The sequence below is a fragment of the Idiotropiscis lumnitzeri genome, chromosome 15 (assembly GCF_059441095.1).
Source record: "Idiotropiscis lumnitzeri isolate Australia: NSW breed Sydney's pygmy pipehorse chromosome 15, RoL_Ilum_1.0, whole genome shotgun sequence".
Classification (NCBI taxonomy): Eukaryota; Metazoa; Chordata; class Actinopteri; order Syngnathiformes; family Syngnathidae; genus Idiotropiscis; species Idiotropiscis lumnitzeri.
Window position 1 is genome coordinate 13,301,905 of NC_142405.1, and position 22,191 is coordinate 13,324,095.

The following is a 22,191-nucleotide window of genomic DNA, read 5'->3' on the forward strand; positions in this document are numbered from 1 at the left end:
GGTCCCCAACAGGGTGCCCAAGGGCGCCAGGTGCCCCGCAAGGACCACGAATAAGCTGAGGGCGTGTTCTAAAAATAGTTCACCAACGTTGGCATTGTTTTCTTGGAATATTGTAAAAGAAATCATTTTAAAATATGAATACTGGCAGAGGTTTGTATAAATGAATGGTCTCCTATGATCGTCATCTGTTGTGTGCAATCATTAACAATCTTGTGTCTCTTTGCTTTAAATTAATATAATTAATATAATATAATATATAATATCAATATTAATATAAAAGTCATTTGAGCAAATTAGTTATTTCACAAGTGTGTATAGAACCGTTAGCCCTTAATGAATATTCAAGAATAGCGCTGGTTTTAAAAAGATTGGTGACCCCGGTTGTAATGTAACTGTTATAACAACAAGGGGAACATTGGTGCACGAATAGTTGACTGTGACTGTGTGCTTTTCTGCGACTTGATAGAGTTGGTGTCTGTCCATCTCAACCTCATCAGGCTGAAAGGATTCAAATGTGCCTTTTTATCTCTGTTCTTTTAAACAGATTTCATCCTCCTTCTAATAAGACTTGCCAGTTTCATTCTTTTGTTTCTATTTTTATCACAAACATGTTCTATTTATAAAATCACAGGAGGGATTTTGTTGTGAATTTTCATTTGTCCAATGCTGGAGCGTCGGCTTGCACCACTGAAAAAAATGATTGATTTTAGGTTGAGTCCACGGTTTCAGAAAATGAAATAAATTTGGCAAAAAAAAAAAAAAAATCCAGCAATTTGAAGCCCTTAATGCAGCGGTCAGACCAAATGCGTGCTGAGCATTTCTGGCAGAGCGTTCCCATGTATAGTCAATGCAGTTCACGTGATCAGGCGAGTTGGCATGCCAGGTGCGTATTTGAAGCAAACATTTTGTTCCTTTTTGACATGATAGGCTGAAGTGCACTTTTTTTGGCAGCATCACGTCGGCGACAGCCAATCGGTGTAGAGAGTGTAACGACTACGTCACAGCAAACAAAACCACTAGTCACCAGCTTGACTTGATTTTCATTTTTTTTTCTGTTGGAGGACAACAGAAATGTAGTCACCAGAGTAAAACACAGGAAACGATATACGTTGCAATATTACACATTTGATCGTTAAACTACATAGCAACTTGCACAGATTATTTCCAAATAAAAAAGCAAAGAAAAAAAAAAACTAATCATGCTGTCCCTGTTAACTTAACTCCAAAGGACAATACAAACACATCTCCAAAAACATTTACAATTGCTGATACAGAGAATTCAATTCAGCAGTTCACATTGATTATATTTTTAATTGCCTGATGTTGTCTGCTTGTTTCTTGACAAGCCGTAAAACCCCTTTGAATTAATGTTTGTTCTAATTTACATTCGCTGGCACCAGATTAAACAATGACACTGTACAACGCCTCATCTGTCATATACGGCGCCAAACCAGAATTGCAGTGGAGCGTTAAATGTAAGGAATAATATACAGCGGTGGGGGCTATCCTCTGCACACAGGAAGATGAAATTGCTTGAAATAAGATTGGTCTTTACATCAGGAAACATCGGGAGATTTTAAAGCAGATTTATTGATTTTTTTTTTTTTTGTGTGTATTTGTTTACGATAATCGGGGGGGTGTGCAGCTTCAGAAAATACAGGTAACATTGAACCTGAATGTGTCTACCAAAACATTTGCATATAGAGCAGTTGTGTGCAAGCTTTTCTTGCTTCACAGACTGTGGTAGGCAAGTGCATTCTTGTCGCAGACCGGCAACCATTCTCCGATGGGCGATGTAGGGGTTGGTTGTTTGTGTGCGTGGGTATTTGGGTGGGGGCAACACTCTTTACATTATTGCATGTGAATTGCCAGTAATAAAGCATTGACACTGAAACGAGATTGCTACATTTTACATTTTAACATGTGTCATCATCCACATTGCTTATCCTGTTCAGCACCGGTGTCAAACTCAAGGCCCGGGGGCCAGATCTGGCCTGCGACCTCTTGTTATGTGCCCCGCGAAAGGCAAATCATGTGCATCAATTTCCTGTTTCTGGCACATTTTCTTTTAATGACATTGATGTATGAGATACTGCCATTTAGTTTTTACCAGTCCTCCCCTTTTAAAATAAATTGATTAATTAATGAACAAACAATTACTTACTGGCTTCTGATTTCAAAAATGACTTTCCTTCAATTTGTTGTGTGAAGGTGATCAATTTAAATGGGTTCACAGTCATAACGGGCCTCTGTGGGAAACCATTACTAGGATGTGGCCTGACCACAAAAATGAGTTTGACACCCCTTCTATACAGGGTCGCGGGAGCCTATGCTCGCTGACTGGTCGCCAACCAGTCCAGGGCAGACATAGACACCGTAAACGAGTGGGAACTGATCCCACGCTGCCCCCACGCAAGTAACGCAAGTGTACCACCGCATCATCAGTGTCAATATGTGACATAATACGTTTTATTAACATAGAATGTAAATTTTACAAAAGTACTTTTTTCATTTATTTTAAAATTTGACGTTAGGAGTGGGATGATTCATTTACCTCCAGATTCAATTCGAAACACAATAATTATGTGACGATTAGATTAAAATCACGGTTATTGATGATGCATTTTTTTCTTATATTATAAGATTTATAACTATTTGATTGGCTCCGCAGCGTGGCTCAGGCACTGGCTCATTCCGCATGGCATGACTCTGGTGAAGGATTAAACTGATTCACCATCACAAATTGTCTCGGCGCTGCCATCTGCTGGAGGGAATTGGTCACTACACCTTTGCTTTTTGAAAAATCGTGAAAATACATTCTGAACTTTGTCATTGATTCATTGAATCTTAGCAAATAAAATTGCAATAGTTGAGTGAATTTATTTTCAACACACCTCTAGCTGACCGACCCCAGACCAAATGGGACACGGTTACAGGTTAACTCATTAACTGCCATTGACGACTAAAGACGTCAAAGATCCATTTATTTTATTTTTTTTTACTTGGCTGGTAGTTAGTGAATGAGTTAAAGAGCAGTCTCACAGGAATGAACTCCATCATATTATTTATAGCAATCCATTTTGCCTCGTCGACACATGGTTTAAAAGGAAAGAAATGGTGAGCTAAAAAAGCACAGCGCATTGCAATCTGCTTTGGCCAGTTGCGCTTAGTGCTAGTGTGTGTGTGTGTGTGTGTGCGTGTGTGTGTGTGTGATTGAATTTTGAAGTAGAGGTAATAGAAGGAGCAGTGGTACGTACAAGGTTTGATATAAACTGGGGCTCGAGCTGATCATATCGTCCTCCGAGCCACACAGTTTGAAATCCCTTCCTTTATACATACATGGAGTCAAAATGTTGAGGAATCAGAGCAGCTCTACGTCAACGACGAATGCTTGCTCATGTTGAAAACTACTGGGATGATGTTTTCAATGCATGAGTTGGTTTCTAATTTATTCAAAGGGTGTATTCACACCACTGTTTGGTCTACTTTAAAAACACGAGGCTTCATTTTTCACACTGGTCCGGAACTTCTATGCAGGTGTGAATAATCATGAACGAAACCTGGTTCTGATTAAACAACCGGACCCAGTCCCTCTTTTTGAGGCGTCTCAGTGTGCTTCCAAACGGACTCGGTGGGATTCACTTAAGGTGTGATTACAAACCGCTGCAGAGCCGCATCTGTGCCTTTTTGAGCTGAACAAGTCACCATAGCCAGGCATAATGGGAAGAATTTGCCCTTATTGACGAGTGAATGTTTTACCTAAACTGCCAGCATGTTATGGGTCAGGGCACCAAGAACACATCGTCTCTTTTGGGTTACTGCACGCCTTCGTCGACGCTGTTCCAAAATTAGAAACAGAGTCTCGCCGAGCCTGCGTGGAATAAGCTGCTTTCACAATCACAATTATTTTGCAGCTCTAATAACAGCACAAATGTGCTGAGCAGGAATGCACCGCATAGGAATTCCAGATTTTGGTGACACGTGAGTTTATTGAAAGGCTGGCACTTGGTTTGTTAGCATTTTTTTTTTAACATGCATTCAATAGTTTGTGTGACACTGTATCGTGGGAATTATTTTTATTCAGCTACATATTAGACTCCTACTAATTCGGGCAGAACAATGAATCAAATTCAAATCGAAATTTCAAGGAATTAGAATGCAATTTTCAAATTACAAAGTTGCAATTTTTGACAAAAAAAGCTTTCTTTTGGTTGCTTGGTTGGTTATTTATTTATTCATGTTTACCATGTTAACGACAATAATGTTGTCATGTAATCATGTCTGTCATGAATTATTGGTTTAATGACCTTTATTTTATCGTAAGCCTAACCTTTAAGACCAGAACATTCATGCATGATAAAACAGATATATTTTATTACAATACAGATTAATATATTACTTGTATTTGTTCAAAAATACAATGGACAAGGACATTTATAAATTAATCACTTTAATTGCAATTGCAATATTGTGGACGCACATCCCACTTGTCACCTTGTTGCTGCAGTATGCTTCATAGTGCCACTTAGCTCACCTGAATAGTTCATCCTTAAAATACCCTCTAAACACAACTTGTACTCTGTGCTGGGTGAATGGCCCCAAAAGTTCTTGTCATACAATGAAACACCTTGAGCTCTTTGAGTGACAATTTTACTCAGAAATGTGCTTTTTAAAAAAAGATTAATTTATAACCACTCGAGCGGAAATAGACATGGAGCGTTGAAAAATGTGAATGAAGGGATGGGACTTAGTTGCTTTTTAGGGGTCTGCAGAGTCCAGATACCTCAGACAAACTATTCCAAAGATTAGGTGCTGCCAACTGGAAAGCGCAATCTCTTAAGACATGTCCAAGAGACACTTAGAAGATTCTGGTTAGTGGACCTAAGCGCTCAGCTTGTGCCGGTGGAATGGAGGATTTTTACAATAATATATGGAGCCTTCTCATATGATGCTCAGCAACTAGACATCTTTTTTTTTTACTTAATTCTAAACATTTCACATGTCCTGGTATAAGAAGCAGACTTGTGACACATAATGTAAGATGACGTTATAGTTTAATATTTAATTTGAAATGCTTATCGTTCAAGTGGAATTAGATAGCTAATTCCATACATCACATCATATATTCCTCACTGACACACTCACGTTCACCTTTCATTGCACTTGCTCATTTCTCTCTCTCCTCCACAACAGTCGCACACAGACGATTGGTGTGTTCATGTAACGACACGCTAGCACTGCACGGTTGACTGGAGTGTAAGATGGAAAGAGAGAGGGAATAGGGACGAGCGACGGGGAAAGGATGAAGAAAGGGGATTAGAAGAGAGAGAATATCGAAGTAGGCCAAAGGCAACTAACTTCACTCATCTTTGTTCGAAAACACATTTCCGCATACTGCTTAAAAGGCCAGGTAGACAGCGGTACAGACCACAATGTTGCAGCTTTATATGAGTATTATTTGGAAAAACACAATAACATGTATTTTTATTGTTAGAACAAAACACATCAAATGAAACGGATTTCAGAGTTATTCCACATGAATGGCAGTAAATGTTAGCGTTCCTAACACGTGTGCATGGAAAAAAGCTTTTGCAACTGCATCAACTGGCATAATGTTGAATTTTGTTGCTGTGGTTCTGAATGGACAGCTCCTATTAAACAAACGAGGACGAATAGAAAATAAAAGCTAATTTCCTAAACTGTATGAATCAGTTTGATTCTATAGAGTTAAAAATATTTATTTAAGTAATTTTTTTTCCTAACATAGAATATATATGATATAAGGAGAATGGAGCTAGAGAATGTCATGTCAAGCTAAACGTCGAGACGAAAGCAAGCCTCACATATGAAGGCATATTACAATCAGCGACTGACCTGCATAATTTGTTGCAACAAAAATATTTTATTGAACATTTTATTGAACCTCAAACACCATGGCGCGATTGTCAAGAAAATACGTTTGAATTTCCACTTAATACCTGTATAACAATCATCATAGGTTTATTGTCAATATATGTTTATTCGAGCCTTTCGGGGTTCACCCGACCTCTTGCCGGAAGTCGGCTGGGATAGGCTCCAGCACACCCGTGACCATGATGATTTTAAGCCATACAGAAAATGGATGAGTGTCGTTTTATTCCAGAGACAGTCATTTCCTGAATCACTTAAATACAGTTTTCAAAGAATTACAAGTCCAAGGTCTTGTTTACCTCTTCCCTGATTCCATGAGTCTTCAGTCTGAAGTGACTCAACTTGACTCAACCCAATTTGACCAGCATTTTGTTAACACAATCAATTTCATTAATACAATATTGTTTACAAACATGTGTTTAAACTGATCGAAATTGCACGGGTGTATTGTATGTACAAAATGAATTCAAACTCGTAAACCCCATCGTGTGGAATCCAATTCCAAATGTGTCATCATCAGCATGATTGTAACAACTGAAAGCAAAAACACCAATTAACGCAAGTACATTCACGTTATTGAAAATACATTTTATGGGCAACGTTTTCTCTAAGACCTAATTCGTATTGGATTGTTATGGAATGTTCTGATGTTTTAACCTTGCATTGTCGGAGGAAACGCATGAAGAAGAGCCACAAAAAGATAACGGAGGAGGGAAGCTGCATGGAAATGAAGAAATGGGGGTGGGGGAGTGGTAGACTCCACAACCTCATTATGTCTGTTGGCATTTTAACTCCTTTTGATGATTTAGTAAGAAGAGAGGATGGAGGAGGACGGGGGGAGGAGAAGATGTGTTCTCTCCTCCATCCACGACATCATTTCAATCCTCCACTCACGCATCCCCTTCTCTGTTCTCCCCATGACGGAGAAGAGAGCATGAGAGAGAAGAAAAAGAAGAAGAAGAAAGAGAAGTGAGCGTCTTTAATTTAGAGGGATCCCAAATGCGTGAAATCCTTTATGCTATCTGGGTCACAGCGTGCCTTACAGGCTGAAGAAACACACCACAGAAAAAGTGCCAGCCTGCTGGTTTGCTCAGTCATTCGCTCTGTTACGTGTGCTGCTCAGAGCGTTAGGGGATGTACAAGTCCTCCGATGACCATATTAGTCATTTGTTCCAAATCTCTGTTACGACCAGTGAACATGTTTCCTTTCTGCCCTCAGAACAGGATGTCTTGGTTTGTGTTACGTTGGTAGTTGTCTGCTTACACCAAACAGGCGATGCTGATGATTATTAGAGTCACAAACACATCTTCCTTCACACTGAACCTCAAAATGTGAGTATTGCCATGTTGTGTTTTGAACGGTTCATAATTCCCTTCACCTTGAGCAAGACCCCAGTAGCATCTGAATAAATAATCCCAAAGAATGACGCCGCCACCGTGCTTCATTGCAGTAACAGCAGAATATGTTTTGCTTTTGTGACACCTTAAACTATAAAACAAGAAAAACAAGACGGAGAACGGTCTTTTGATGGCAAATTAATAATTCATTTACAGATATACAGCGACGACGCGCGCCGTGAGCGATGGTGACTCATCGCATGGCTCGAGTTGAACGAGAGTGATTTTTTTTTTTCTTTCAATGGCGTTCCTCATTCACACAATGAACTGCTTCGTCTTTTTTTCAAGATTGTGACACACAACTAATAATCGTGACACATACTCTGTTTATACCATGCATCAGGTGCCGAAAAAGAATTTCTATCTTTTGCCGAAATGCATCCCCTGATCTGTATCTTCACCTCCGAAAACATTGAAAACAAAACCAACGAAATGCAACGTCTACTGTCATATGCTCTTCATCACCGACAACCTGATGACCACCTTCCATACCGACACATTGAAAAACGTACTTGAGGAATGTTGGATTCCAGTTGGCAAATATAAACATCCGCGGCAGTTAAATGGCGACTAGTACGCTGACTCTCATTTAACGTACATTTTAATGTAATTGGTATGGCTTGGGGTGGCACGGTGGACGACTGGTTAGAACGTCCGCCTCACAGTTCAGAAGTACAGTGTATGATTCCAGCTCCGGCCTTGTGTGGATTTTGCATCTTCTCCGCGTGCCTGGGACAGTCTAAATTTGCCCTAGTTGTGATCGTGATTCGCTGGTACGCCTGCCACCCTCGTGAGGAAAAGCGACTCAAATAATGGATGGGTGGCGAGGCAAGCAATCAAGTTCACTTTCTGTAAGTAATAATGGTGTGTTAGTCTTAACGTCAATGCTCTGATTTTTAATCCAAGTGACAGTTTTTACTTCATGACACATATGGAGTATTAAAAAGCTGGGTAAGAATTTTTGACTGCCAATAATCCCTATAATGGAACTAAACTGAAGGGGCCGTATTTAGTCGAGTGCAAACTGCATTCTAACTGTACAGATCAGGGGTGGGCAGGCAAACTTTTTGATTGGCGGGCCACAATGGGTTCTAAAATTTGACAGAGGGGCCAGACCAGAAGCAGATGGATAGAGAGTTTTGGTAACCTCACCTCATCGGAGAAAAAAAATACATAGAATTTTAAATGAAAGTGAACAGAAGCATTACAACTATATATATATATATATATATATATATATATATATATATATATATATATGTGTGTGTGTGTTTGAAAAACCACAGTATTTGAAGTATTTGAAAAGTATGCAGCAGCCACAGAGAGAGGCGGGGTTTTAATGAGCCAAGCTCCTTATTTCTGGGTTAAAATAATAGCTACCAAAATAACTCATATTTCTCAATATACTAGCGTACTGGGTCAAAAAGATGACTGGTGCTTGGGATTGATTCCCATACAATGCCTTATTCAAAATTGACCTATGATTTGGTTGACCTATGACTTTGGGTGCAGTCTGCTGCTCGCCCAAAGTCAGTTGGGATTGGCTCCAACCGTGACCCACTGACCATGGAAAGATTAAGCTGGATGGTTGGATAGATCGTTTCACTGCCATAGCATTGGACTATTGATTTTTATTTTATTTTTGGACTGTCAGTATTTGATTTTCATGTCCTTGGGGCAACATTACTATACTTTGACTTTATTTTTCTGAGTCTTTTCCTGACCAGCACAGTTGATTCCCTCCTTTTCACTCTTCCCTGACCCTTTGTCTTTCCAATTACTTCCATGCATATCCTTGCGCTCTGACTACTTATACATTGTCTTTCTCATTAGTCCGAGGCCACATAATGGCACTTTATTTGCTGAAAACAGCTTTTTTTTTTTTTTTTTACAAAAGTTCAAGCAAAAACTAAGAAAAGGATAATTCACTCAATGTAGTTGTAAAAGGAGATTGATTGATGGATTCCATGCTAGTAAACAGTAAACACCCCATAAAATTTATTTTTTTTTTTTTAAAAACAAGCGACTGTGTGGAAAGACTTTCTTCCCAGACCAGTGGATGAACACAAAATGTCAAATGCATGTGAAAGACAGTTCAGAGATTGTGAGATGATACAGTGCAACTTTTACTCTTAGTGACCGAAGACGACCAAGCATCAAAATATGAAGGAAACTGAGAATGGAATCATGTCAGTCAGAAACTCTGATGTCTTGAAGACTTTTCTACACCAGTATCCATCAAGTAAAACGTAAGAAGGGTGGTTCTGGCATTACAAAACATTTTGTTTTCAAAACTGAAGTCATATTGGAGGACGAAGTTATCTGAGGAAAATAGAACGCGACCAAGGAACATCCGTGTTTGTTTGTGCCTCGATTGAAACTGTCGGAATGCAAGACAAGACTTGTATTTACAATGTATGCAATTTTGCCTATCCAAAATAGTGTCATGGTGAAGGAATGGTTGGAATGTCTTCATGTGTGTTTGCATGTTCTCCCCAGGGGCAAATCTTGAATCAGAGATTTAGTTGCATTGAGCTCCCATCCCGGCATGTTTTGTACATTTAGCCCAATTCCATGGCAACATTCTACGGAAGAGGATTAGGGCCATGAATGAGAAAAAAAAAAGATTGACTTTAATCTCAGAATTCTCACTTTATTCTCAGAATTCTGACTTTAATCTCAGAATTCTGACTTTATTCTCCGAATTCTGACTTTAAAGTGAGAATTCTGACTTTAATCTCAGAATTCTGACTTTAATCTCAGAATTGATGAGGCACAGCAAAAAAAGTAGTGGTTTGGAACTATAAAACAAATAATTTATAACTTTAACATGCAAATTTTTTGGGAAAGACAACTCATTTTGAAACAGCATCACTTAACTATTCACATTAACTGTTTGCATTTTTTTTCATATAGTCACCCAGACCCTATAGTAAGTACTAAAAATAACAAAAATAGCCATCAGGTTTATTTTGGGGATTCTTAAATGAAATGCAATGCCCAAAACATAGAACAATTTCATATAAATATGTCAATTCTGTAGACCAGGCATCACCAAATGGCGGACCTCGGTCCCAATCCGGACTGACTGACGGTCTGGACCAGACCCAGGACCAATAATCATAAGAAAAGATGTTGTCAAAGATCAGTTTCAATTTGTTTTTCATTAGGACAACCATTTTTTTGATTGTTTACTGAACATGTTGACCTGTTTTACTCGGAAAAGTAGGCCGAGGTTTGTGTATGACAATTGCCCGTTGGTGTGAAGGCGTGTACATATTTGTTTGATTATATGCAACGATTGAGGGTTTATCTCCGGCAGAGGCAGTTAAACTCCAGATCACCTACAACCCTAATGAGGACAAGTGGGCTATTGATCATAGATTAACTCCGTCAATAAGCAAATGAATCATTGTGAAAATTCATTAATCAAAGTAAAATTGCTCCCTAAAATGAAAATATTCTACTTCAATTTCTCAAAGTGAATAGCTCTTTCATAAGAATGAATAATCAAAATCTAATGGATACTTGTGGCTTCCCTCCATTGGCAGCTTGAACTTCTTCTTATTACCTTTTAAATCCATTTCTTTTTTTTATCAGAGAATGTAAAATACTCGTTGCCTTGCGTGGGAGACCTTCTTGGTCTTGTCACTCCTAGTTACGCAGTGTTCCTTCATCTCATTACTGGGCTCACTATAAAGGAGAAAAACAAAGCTTTTATAAATCACATAAGGCAAGACTCAAAGATTTATGTCCATAAACGGCCTCTGTGATACAAAGTTGGACTTCTGCCAAGCAAAGCCATGTTTAATTGCCGCACAGGCTCCATGCAAAGTCAACAACTTCTTCGCTCGTCCTCGACAAGAATTTTACAGAACACTTTAACAATGCCTGGCCAATTTTTAGGGGGGCTGGAGCACTACAAGCACTATCAATCGTATGATTAATTACAATTATAAAGTATTATTGATTGACATCCTCAATATAAATTACTAAAAATAAGGGGAAAAAAGATTAGATGTGCACACAATGTTGTCTTGTACTTTGTAAAAATATTTCTTTTAAGAGGTATCTGTCAGATGTGTGCTATATGGACTTTTAGAAATAGTGTTCGACAATATGCTTACCACGGAGACATAAAGTGTCTCTAAAAAAGTTGAATACCCTCTTCAGTTGAAGCTGCATTTTTTCAACAAAATATTTTTAAAAAAACACAATTGAAGTGTAATAGGGTGAGTGCCCTGAAATGCACATTCCACGTTTGTATTTACATATTTAATATGCATTTGATCGTTTTTCTTTTTTGTTTGGTTTTGGTTGTTTTACCATCTATAAAACCAAAAGTAAAAAATAATTCTTTACAATAATATGTTCTATGCAGTATCACTAGACGAAATATGGCATTCTGATTAATATTGCATTAATGGAATATGAGTTAAGCAGCAAAATCCACCCGTTCTTAGCCATCTCCCCGAGCGGCCATTTTGTCCTTTTCTGTGGACGGAAAAATAATATCACAGCTAAGAAATAATCCAATCACGTCTCAGCTTCAAAAAACAAGTGAGCCATGATTGGTCGTTACCGGAGCATTACGCAACTGTGATGTCATTATCAGTTGACAGAAAGGGATAAGATGTCACAACCCTGAGATGGCTAAAAATAAGTTCATTTTTGCTCATATTAAACAAACACAATATTAATCAGAATGTCATGCACATAGAACGTATTATTGCATTTTTTCCCCAGGTTGAATTCCCCTTTAACTCATTCACTACCAGCCGAGTAAAAAAAAGAAAAAAAAAAGAAAAACTTGGACGTCATTTGCCGTCAATGGCAGTAAATGAGTTAATGGGATTTAATTAGGTTTCCATCCGTAGAACAGTTGAGAACACTAAGCCGTTTCTAAAAGCTCTCCAACCGCATACTGTACATACTCATTCTCCCGAATTTGTATGCTATTGTTTCATCAACATAAAGGAAGTAGCTGATTACTGAGACTGCATCTGACTGATCACTGTAATAGATTGAAAAAATAGCTTGCGTTTAGTCTTGTCGCAGTTCAAACATAGCTATCAGCGATTGCCCCTCCTGTCTTAGTCTTGGCTATGTTGGGTTTGGCAAGGGATGTCCCCTTCCACAAAGCCAACGGACCTTTTACGATGGTGTTGTAAAGAGAACAAATGGATAAAATATGTCAAAATGTTTGATGCCCGTTGGAGATTATTGGTCTTTACCTACTTATCAGTTGTTATTTTTTTTTGCAAAATGCTTCAGTTAACTGTGATTGGCTGGGTGTACGAAGATAACTCGGATAGGCTCCAACACCCCCCTTGTGAGGAGAGGCGCAGCAGATAATGGATGGATGGATGCTTCAGTTAAATGAATTCTTCCATGCCTTTTACTGTATTTAGCTTCGACCGTATTTTTTATAGAACCATCTTTTTCTAATTCACTCTAGAGAACCAGCCATAAGATTGTTTGAATCGGAGATACTGTACAATTAATGAACAGCAAAATCATCAGCACTGCTTGAGTAGTCCTCTGACAACCTTGCTAGCTTCATTCTAATTTTCACTTTTGCATCCTATTGGATTCTTCTCCATGTTTTCCCAACACTGAATGTATAAATAAACATCTTTCATGATGCTTGAGTATCTGCAATGACCAGCCAAAGTGCTCCCAATTTATTTTGTAGAGAGAACAACAGAAACATAAAATAAGAGATACAAAACTAAGAGCTGGACATTACTTTGTGTAACAGCGATGACATGATTAAATCAAATGTTTGAAGTTCACCACTCCCAGTAAAACATTTCTCTGACTAATGCATGAAATGGGTACCAATTTACATAACTCATGCTTTGCTGAATGTAAAAAAAAACAAAAAAACACAAACAGGAAACTCAGAGATGACAATGATTTATTTTTATAGAAGGACTGCAATATGTAAGACTGTTGAACACACTGGCGGAGCTAAAGGGGGGTTGGCATACCCACTGCCCCCCTCCCTGAAATGAGCTTGGTTGCTTTGTGCCAGAGCAGAAAATGTACTTTTTTCTGGGGAAATTCTTTTCACATTTCCCCTCATCCCCGGTAGGTTACATGTAATGGATTTTTCGACATTTTTTGCAGAATTGTTTGGGTTTGTAAAAAATAAAATAAAATAAATGTTTTGTGTGGACCCCCTGAGAAACCCTTAACCTCTGATATATGAAAGAATATAGAAGAAAATCAATGTTTTGCATGCGTTCTTAAAAACATAAAAAAATATTCCAAGGCTCTGACTCGTGTCTCCATTGAATCGAGCATTTTTACAGTCAATCCACCCACACATCCCTCTTCCACTCAAGCTCTTGCTGAGGTGTGGCTCGATTGTGCTTGGGTGTGTTGTGTCTCGTGGCGCTCGATACTTGACATTCAGTGATGGAAGAGCACTTGGAGGAATAATTGGAACTGATCTTAGAAGTAGGGAAGAGCGGTTTTAACGTGCGTCGGACGTATGGAGTGTGTGTGCTCGTGGCTTCATACGGCTGGAGGGGAATCATAGAGACGGAGGACCCTCATGGGTGTATTGACGTCTCTCACGGTTGAACAAATGGTTTAGTTAAGTTGTGTTCACTGACATCGATCTGAAAACTGTTTAACATTCCATCTGTGGCCTTTTGTGGGTTGGCTCTACAGTTCAGGGATATTAATTCACTCTCTCACTCTCGCTCTCTCCCTCTCGCTCACACTCTGGGTTATTACATTATTTTAGGAATTTAATAATAACCTACTGCTGCCCTTTTTATGTTTTGGACCATGGTGGCAGTGATGAGATTACGTTTATTAAAGTGTAGTTCTGTACGATTGTTTTGTATGTGTGGGGGAGGAGTGTGGGAGTGTAGTCAGCTAAGCACACACACACACACACACACACACACTCACACACATGCATACTGTACGTCCCATGTTCCAACTGCCAGAAATATTGAACCGCGCCAAATACACAATCTTAGAAAATAGATTTCTCTCTCTTGCACTAAAATTTGCAAGTGTGCAAAGCTAATTTAAAAACTGGCTTGTATTGTCAATTATTATTTTGTTTGGAGAAATAGGTGTATACTCAACACAATCTACTGGAGGCGCACACACAGATTTAGATTTAGATAGTGTGGACACAAAATAAAAATAGTACGATGTGGTGAATTTGATGCAGTTCCTTTACTGCCAATCAATCTTTGAGCTGGCATTTCCTGCAAGCAGCATTGATGCTGCCACTTTTCTATCCGCTTACATTTATTCATCTTGAAATATGTTGTTTGGAGTGGTGGAGCCCAGATTATCGCGCTGTAGCCATCTTTCCTTATTCTCTAACACCCCGTCGGATTCTTTTCCAGTTTATCCATTTTCCAGAGTTTTTTTTTTAATCTCTTCTTCCATCTCTGTTGTGTGACCCAGCTTCCTCTTTCCTCTCGTCTATCGTCCTCCTCTGCATCGTCTGCGTATCATTGTCATAAACTCGCTGGGGTTGCCAATTGTGCACTGCCAGCATCGTAAAAAAATCAGATGATATGCGCTAAAGCCAAAGTAAGAGAAAACGCTCATGGGCCAAGTTCAATACATATAACTTTAGTTAAATATCTTTGCTTCTGAATACAAGATAGACAAATAATCTCGCCGTGTGGAGTTGTACTCGCATGTGGTCTAAACTAATAAATACTAGAATAATATTCAAAATTATAATAATAATAAAAGAATTTAAAGGGGAAGTCAACCCTCCAAAAAATATTAAAATATGTGATGAATGAACATAGATAATGATAATAACAAGGACCTGAGTCAAGACACGATAAATCCAAATGAGGGAAACCGAGTGTTCTCATGCAAAGTATAACAGTGACATTACCAGCTGTCACATCCTGTCAACAGTGATGACACCTGGGGCCTTTTTTTTTACGTTAATCACGTTGAAGTTTTTGTAATAATTGATAACATGCTTTAATAAATAGAGAACTCTAGTGAATGTATTGCTAGAATTGACAGATAATTTGAGTAGATGAGGTCAGATGGGAATACACAACACGTGTATTGACCTACAATGTATATTGTCCTTTCAGTGGAAAAGATGACTCTCGTATGCACTAATAAGGAACCCGACTGTACTTTGACCTTTTCATATTACGAGTGGAAATGCGGTTAATGACTCCTGGGTCACCACACTTGGGTTATTTGCTTTCTATCATCTTGCTTTTATTCTCCCCCTCTTTTCGTTCTGACACATAAACATGCCCCTATTATCTGCCAAACTTGCTGACACAATATAATGTAAATTTCATATTGTGTGTGCTCTCACACTGCTATCTGATGTCACTGAGTCCTTATTAAACCTGTTTTTGTATTTTTATTTTGACTTAACATTTTGGGTTCACCCCCCCCCAAACACCTGACATGACATAAAGACATCACATGCAGTTTAATTAAATCGTGCACTCATTGAGTCACTTCATGGTGTAGTCATGAAGAGAGGGTTGATTCGTCCACATTATTTATCTAACAATCCAGGTGTATTTGTTAGACAACAATTATGATTGAATATTTGCATTTTATAATGATATCCCACCTGTCATCTGCAAAATCCCATACAGTATGTGATATTTTAATCTAACAAACCAAGTGTTTTTATTTTTTTTAAATTAATACGTAAGAAAAAATGCTATACATTAACTCCAGTAACTCTCTTCACATTGTGGTGGACTGATCAAGAGTTGATCATGAGGGTGACATGAAGAAAGACCTTCGGACAATTTTCAGTCTCCAGTATGTGTTTGAACTGTGGAAGGAAGCCAGAACATCTCGCTCCGAGGCAACAATGCTAAACACTCCGTTGCTGTTAAGTTGTTCAATGGAAATGCAAAGTTAATTATGCTTAATGTTGTACGTTGGGTTGCTGGCTGTAACCTGTACAAAGTCATATATGTCAGACAGCTGACAAACACATGAGGCTATATGTCTGACGACGGGTTTAACCACTCAAACTTGTGAGTTATCAGGTTAGGATTTTTACATGAGTGTATGGTGATTTTAGGCCAGTCTTTTAAACATTAAAAGGCAACCTTTGCAGCTGTAGCAGTGTCACTCTACCATTCTTAATATATTGTTGCTGTCCTGTAAAAAATACACGTCCTCATTCGTCATTTTTTTACATTTTCACATTAATGGGTTGTCTGTCATGCAGAAAAACTCCATTAACGTAAAAATGTAAAAAAATTGGACATGTGTTTTACACAGGGATGATATGCAGAATTTGAAAGGTTGTAGCCACATTCTAATTGAATTTGGATTAATATTCAGTATAGTTAGTTCTTATATAGTTTGCATTTAATTTTATTTTGTAAGTTTTGATTAGTAGCCAGAGCATGTTCAGTTTAGTTCTGGTTTTATTAGTTTTGGTATTAGATTTATTTATTTTTAATGAATATTTCTTGTGTGTAATATTTTTAAAAAACAACCACTGTAAGTAATCTGTTGTAAAATAATGAACAAAAATATTAACCTAAAAACAATTATCATCCACTCAAATACATATACCGTATAAGTACAATACGGACAGTGAAAACACTGCTGCTCAAAAAATATGCATCAAGTCTAAAATAATCTTTTTCCATTCCACATTTTTCAAAGCTGCTAGATAGATAGATAGATAGATAGAAAGAAACTTAAACCCAGTTGTACCATACAGGATACAATTTGGAGATCACTTGTTAACTTAGCGTCGTGTTTCAGGCTGAGTAAAGGGACAAAAGCAGGGCAGCCATAACAAATATGTCAACTTCCCGCATGAATTGCTTGCATGTTTCGCACGCCAAGGCTCATCGCCTCGAAGCAACGCCATCTGCTGGTGCGCTTTTATTGCTTGTCACCAGATGAAATCGCTTCTAAGTGACACAATAAAAGGAGCAAATTCGCAGAAGGCTCTCAGATATTCCTTCTTCTGGACAATGGCCGTGCTGGACATCCAAATAAATATATCTAGGTTTTTTTTTTTTAAATATGTGTAAAATGTTATTTTGTTCGTTTTCATTAACTATAATAACCGTGTTCCTCACAAGGCCACAGACAATAAACTGCCTGTATTTACCGAGACTTATTTTGAGTGTCTCATAGCCACTGCTTTGTTGATTTGCATTTATGTAAAAATGTGTTTAGATGTAAAAAAACTACGATTTTTTTGTGTTCGACTACATTACATTAGGTTGAGATTAGTATTATTATTATGTTGTTTTTTTTTACATTTATATGCAATATGTCACTCAACCCACAGGATATGATAATAATATAGATATCACCTGCTTAATGATTCAAATATACAAGTGCCTATGGTGTGGAAAAGGGCAACCTGCAAGCTGGTGCACACACATGCAGGTCATTTAGCATATTGTGGGGCCAGCGTCTAGCAAATTAGTCACATTTGAAACAGTCTAATTAACCCAAAGGAGCTTAACCCACTTATCACAGTGAGCACAGAGTGAGAGACAGAGAGAGATAAACAAACACACAAAGAGAGGGAGAGAGAGTCTGATGGACTTGGACTATCTCTGTCACTGATTGATTTCTTCCAACTACTGGATGTGTGTGTGGGTGTCAATGTTGTGTGTATAATGTGTGTGCTCATTTACTTTGCGGTCTCATTAATAGCAGTGGACAAAGCTAGGCCCTCCCGGTCCAAACATTCATGGTGCCACACCCCGGGCACACACATGCTCACATGTGTGTGCACGCTCACGCATATAACACACGTCACTTGGCTAAACAATAGAAGCACGATAAGCGATAATGTTTACACATTCTCATTGCATTAGTTTGTTTCTGTCAGTTCAATCGAAAAGGACAGTGCCAGGTCTACTGTGATATTTCCTGACATGAAAAGAAATCTGCTAACTCCTTAGCAACTTCATTGAACGATAAGTGAAGCAAAAATAAAAAGGCTTGGTAATGATAGTAATATGTTGATATTGAGACATAGATGATAAGAAATTTGCCACATATCCTATCAAAGTCCACGTAAACGTTCACTCTATATGACGGAGAGGTACAAACAGCTCCATGCAGATTATGCTCCATGGCGCTCGTTACTCAAAGCTCGATGGCCTCAGAGTGCAGAGGTCGTGGAATTGATTCTGGCTCTGGCCTTCCTGTGTGGAGTTTGCATGTTCTCCCCGTGCTGCGTGGGTTTCCACCGTGAACTCCGTTTTCCTCCCACATTCCAACAACATGCATTGGCAGGCTGATTGGACTCTCTAAATTGCCCCGAGGTGTGTGTGAGTGTGAGCACGGATGGTTGTTCGTCTTTGTTTGCCCTGCAATTGGCTGGCAATCAGTTCAGGGTGTACCCCGCCTACTGCCCGAAGACAGCTGAGATAGGCTTTAGCACCCCCCGTGACACTTGTGAGGAGAAGCGGCTACAGGATTCTTGGATTCTCTATTGGAGTGCTCCAACACCCCTAGAAATTGGCCAGACATCCTCTTATTGTTATCTACCGGCGACCAGTCGAAGGTGTACCCCTGCCTCTGACCCAAAATCAGCAGAGAAGAACCTCCAGCTCAACCGCCACTCTCATGACAGCAAGCCATTTAAAAAATGAATGGATGGATATTCATACCCAACGTAGGCCACACTTGACTATTGTGTCGAGATTCTCTTTTTCAATCAGCTTGTCATTTCTCAGCTATTCATATTGCTATCTGGAAAATTCTCCACTTTTGTATTGAGCTGCAGTAAATCAGTAATGGTGTATGACAGTGCAATTAACAGTTTTGAGTGAAATAGAAGAAAATAACACCCAAGAGAGAGTGGAACATTTTCACCTTTCTATCATTACGTACTCTAATAGGGTAAGATTGTGTGTTTATGGTTTAAAAAAATATTCGGATTCCCTTTCTGAATCTGATGCTATCCTATATTCAATGTGGAAGAATCCTAAATAACACTCTTGGGCAATATCTTCCACTTCTTAGGGACAAAGTGTTGACATCAGCGCCTCTGTTTAGTGCAAGGTCCGTGTGTGTGCGTGCGTGTGCGTGCGTGTGTGAGTATGAGTGGGAGGGGGCGAGGTTGTGTTAGGAGGTTGGTCAGGGGAGACACACACATACACACACACACACACTGTAGTAATCAATCATCTGTGCTGTCTCTCGCTCTCCCCCGCCTGGGCTGACAGGTCCTATTTGTTATACAGCATCCACAATGCTGCGCTGTGCTAGTCACTGGCCCAGGACCAGTGTGCACGCACACACACGCGCATGCACCCGCTCACTTGCACATGCATACACACACACACCGTCTTTGGTGTAAATATATCCAGTATTATGTTTGTGTATATCTACATGACAGTCACAGTTGTGTTTTAATTAATCTGAATATTATTGTAATTGTATTTGCATCTTCTATTGATCATCATTATAGCGCTTGCAATTGTTCACGCTAAATAATTGCTTATGGTGTTATTTTTTCCAGTCGTCATGTATTTTTTTTTTAAATACACATTTATATTCTGTCTTTGAGTCACATAGAGAGGAATGTTTGAAGGAAAGGCAGGATGAAAGCTAATCTGGGAAAGTATTAAGGAAAGGAAAGAAATAAAACAAAAAGGGAAAAACAACTGCAAAAATTTGCGCATGTGCGTGCGTGTGTGTGTGTGTGTGTGTGTGTAGTCTTGCCAACCTCAGCAGTTTTCTGCACATTATTCTTGGTCATTTGATTTGAGAGGCTCTCAGGGTGAACCTGCCGATGCAAGCACTTTTGCAAAGCAGTAGCACACACATGCACACACCTACACACAGATAATTTTCCTGAAGCAGAATTTCTGACTGTCTTGTGAGCATGTGCACATATACACTACGTAGTGTGTGTGTGCGTGTGTGTGTGTGTGCTTACATACACAGTAATTAACTGCTTTCTTTCTATTATGAGCGTTTTGGTTAATTACGGTGTCGACCAGAAAATTGTGAAAATTCGTTAACGGGATGGATCGTCGATATTTCAACAACAAACTCATTGTATTTTTTTTTTATGAGGAAAATTATATTCACTTGCATTTTCTCTTCTTTATCAATTTGTTTTTGAGTAATCAATACAGAACTAAGGAATTCAAAAATGCCTCGTGGTAATGAAAAGTATGGCCACGCCTCCCTCCCCTCCTTCCATGTCTTGGTGGAAGTCACGTCAGGAACTGATCATAATTTGTCCATTCAAAGTCAGTCGCTAAGAATGCAAAATAAACCCAAGATGTATGTGGATATCTTTACTTGAGCCCACTTCAACCTCTGAAAACATCACAAAACAATTAGCTTTCTGACTGACTTAAAAGAGCAAGAAAGTACAGTTTCTGACATGTCTGTTTTCTTTCATAAGTAACCAAGATACGCAAACGTTTTCGAGACTATTTTATATGTAAAATTACTTTTTCTTAGGTCGTTCTACATTAAATTTTAATCCATAAGCATTAGCTTATTTTTTTTCACATGGGCCACTCAGGAAGTACGTCTACATCACTTATCCAAAAATGACGCGTCCAGTGCGAAAACACTCGGCTGAGGAGTCAGCCTCCTCGCTGGAGTTATGGTGCTAAGACTTTTTCAAAGGCTGTCCATCCATCCATTCATTTTCTGCACTGCACATCCTCACTATGGCTGTGTGCCGGCTTTTTCAAAGTCAAAGTTTTTTTTCAACACTACCGCAGAGGCGGCTAGCCGTGAGAGAGAAAACATCCACGTCTTCCTGCCGGCAGTTGCCAAACACCGGCTGCTGCTTCCTGAGGCTTAACAAAACTTTCGTGTGGCAAAACAGTCTGAAAACCTTAACCAGCCGGACAACACAATGTAACAAACCAACTAATATTAAAATGGTTGCCTCCCTGCTGTGATGTAGTCAGCTGAGACGGAAAAAAGTAACATGCTCCTAAAGGGGCTGTGCCAATTCGTACTAAATCTCATCCCAGAAAAATCCCGTGAATCACCTCAGTCTTTTAATGGGTTGAATTTTAGTACTGATGTCATTTTTACATCCAAACCTTCTGATTAGATAAGTACCAATGTTCAGCAGAATCAAGTGTCCCTTTAAGTCACACCCTTTTGCTCAGTTGCTTTCTATCAACAGCACAGTGCAATGCAAAGTATAATTTTGACCACAGTTAGCCAGCTCAGGAAGATTTACTGTCTAAAAAACGAAATATTAATAAAAGGATACTCGTAAGATCAAATGGAATTATCCGTTGCACCACACGTATGACATAATATTATAATAAATTGAAGCCGACACATTTGCCTCTTATGTTTGAAATATGTTATTTGACAGATTGAAAGACCATGTTGACAATTGAGTGTGACATTCTCTCGGGCCTCATGCAAAATATTGCATTAATGGGATTTATGTAAATGTAAGAGAGCTGGAGTTGGTGTTTTTAATTCAAATGATACTTTAGACTAAAGTCGCATTAAAAACTATTTATTTCCGGAGAGAGTGTACGATCAATTTCTGGACTCTTATGTAAATGATTATTGAGCCAGTTCAGCTTCCATTAGTTCTTTGTACAATATCTAAGTCAGGTGTTTCTGTTGAGGTTTAATCAACGGGGAAAATATTCTGAAATTGACCTCTGACTCAGTTTACCTTCGTCAGGAGAAAATATTAAGAAACCGATAAACATATTTAACATTTTATTTCTGTTGGGAAAAAGAAAATGCAGACAAATAATGCTGCTAAGATGAAATGCTCCCCAAAAAGAAACAACTTTTTAATGATAGATTAAAACATCACTGCAAATGGTGGCAATTTTACACATATTATACTTTTAAAGATGCTACAGCCTGATTGGAAGCTGGTGTTGAAATTGAAGAGATCAA

At 38.7% G+C, this 22,191-nt stretch overlaps 1 protein-coding gene across 10 annotated transcripts in view; it reads left to right on the forward strand.

Annotated features, from left to right (window-relative positions):
• The window catches only part of rbfox1 (RNA binding fox-1 homolog 1), a 265,406-nt gene that overhangs the window by 148,333 nt on the left and 94,882 nt on the right, over nt 1-22,191 (forward strand). The window lies entirely within an intron of this gene.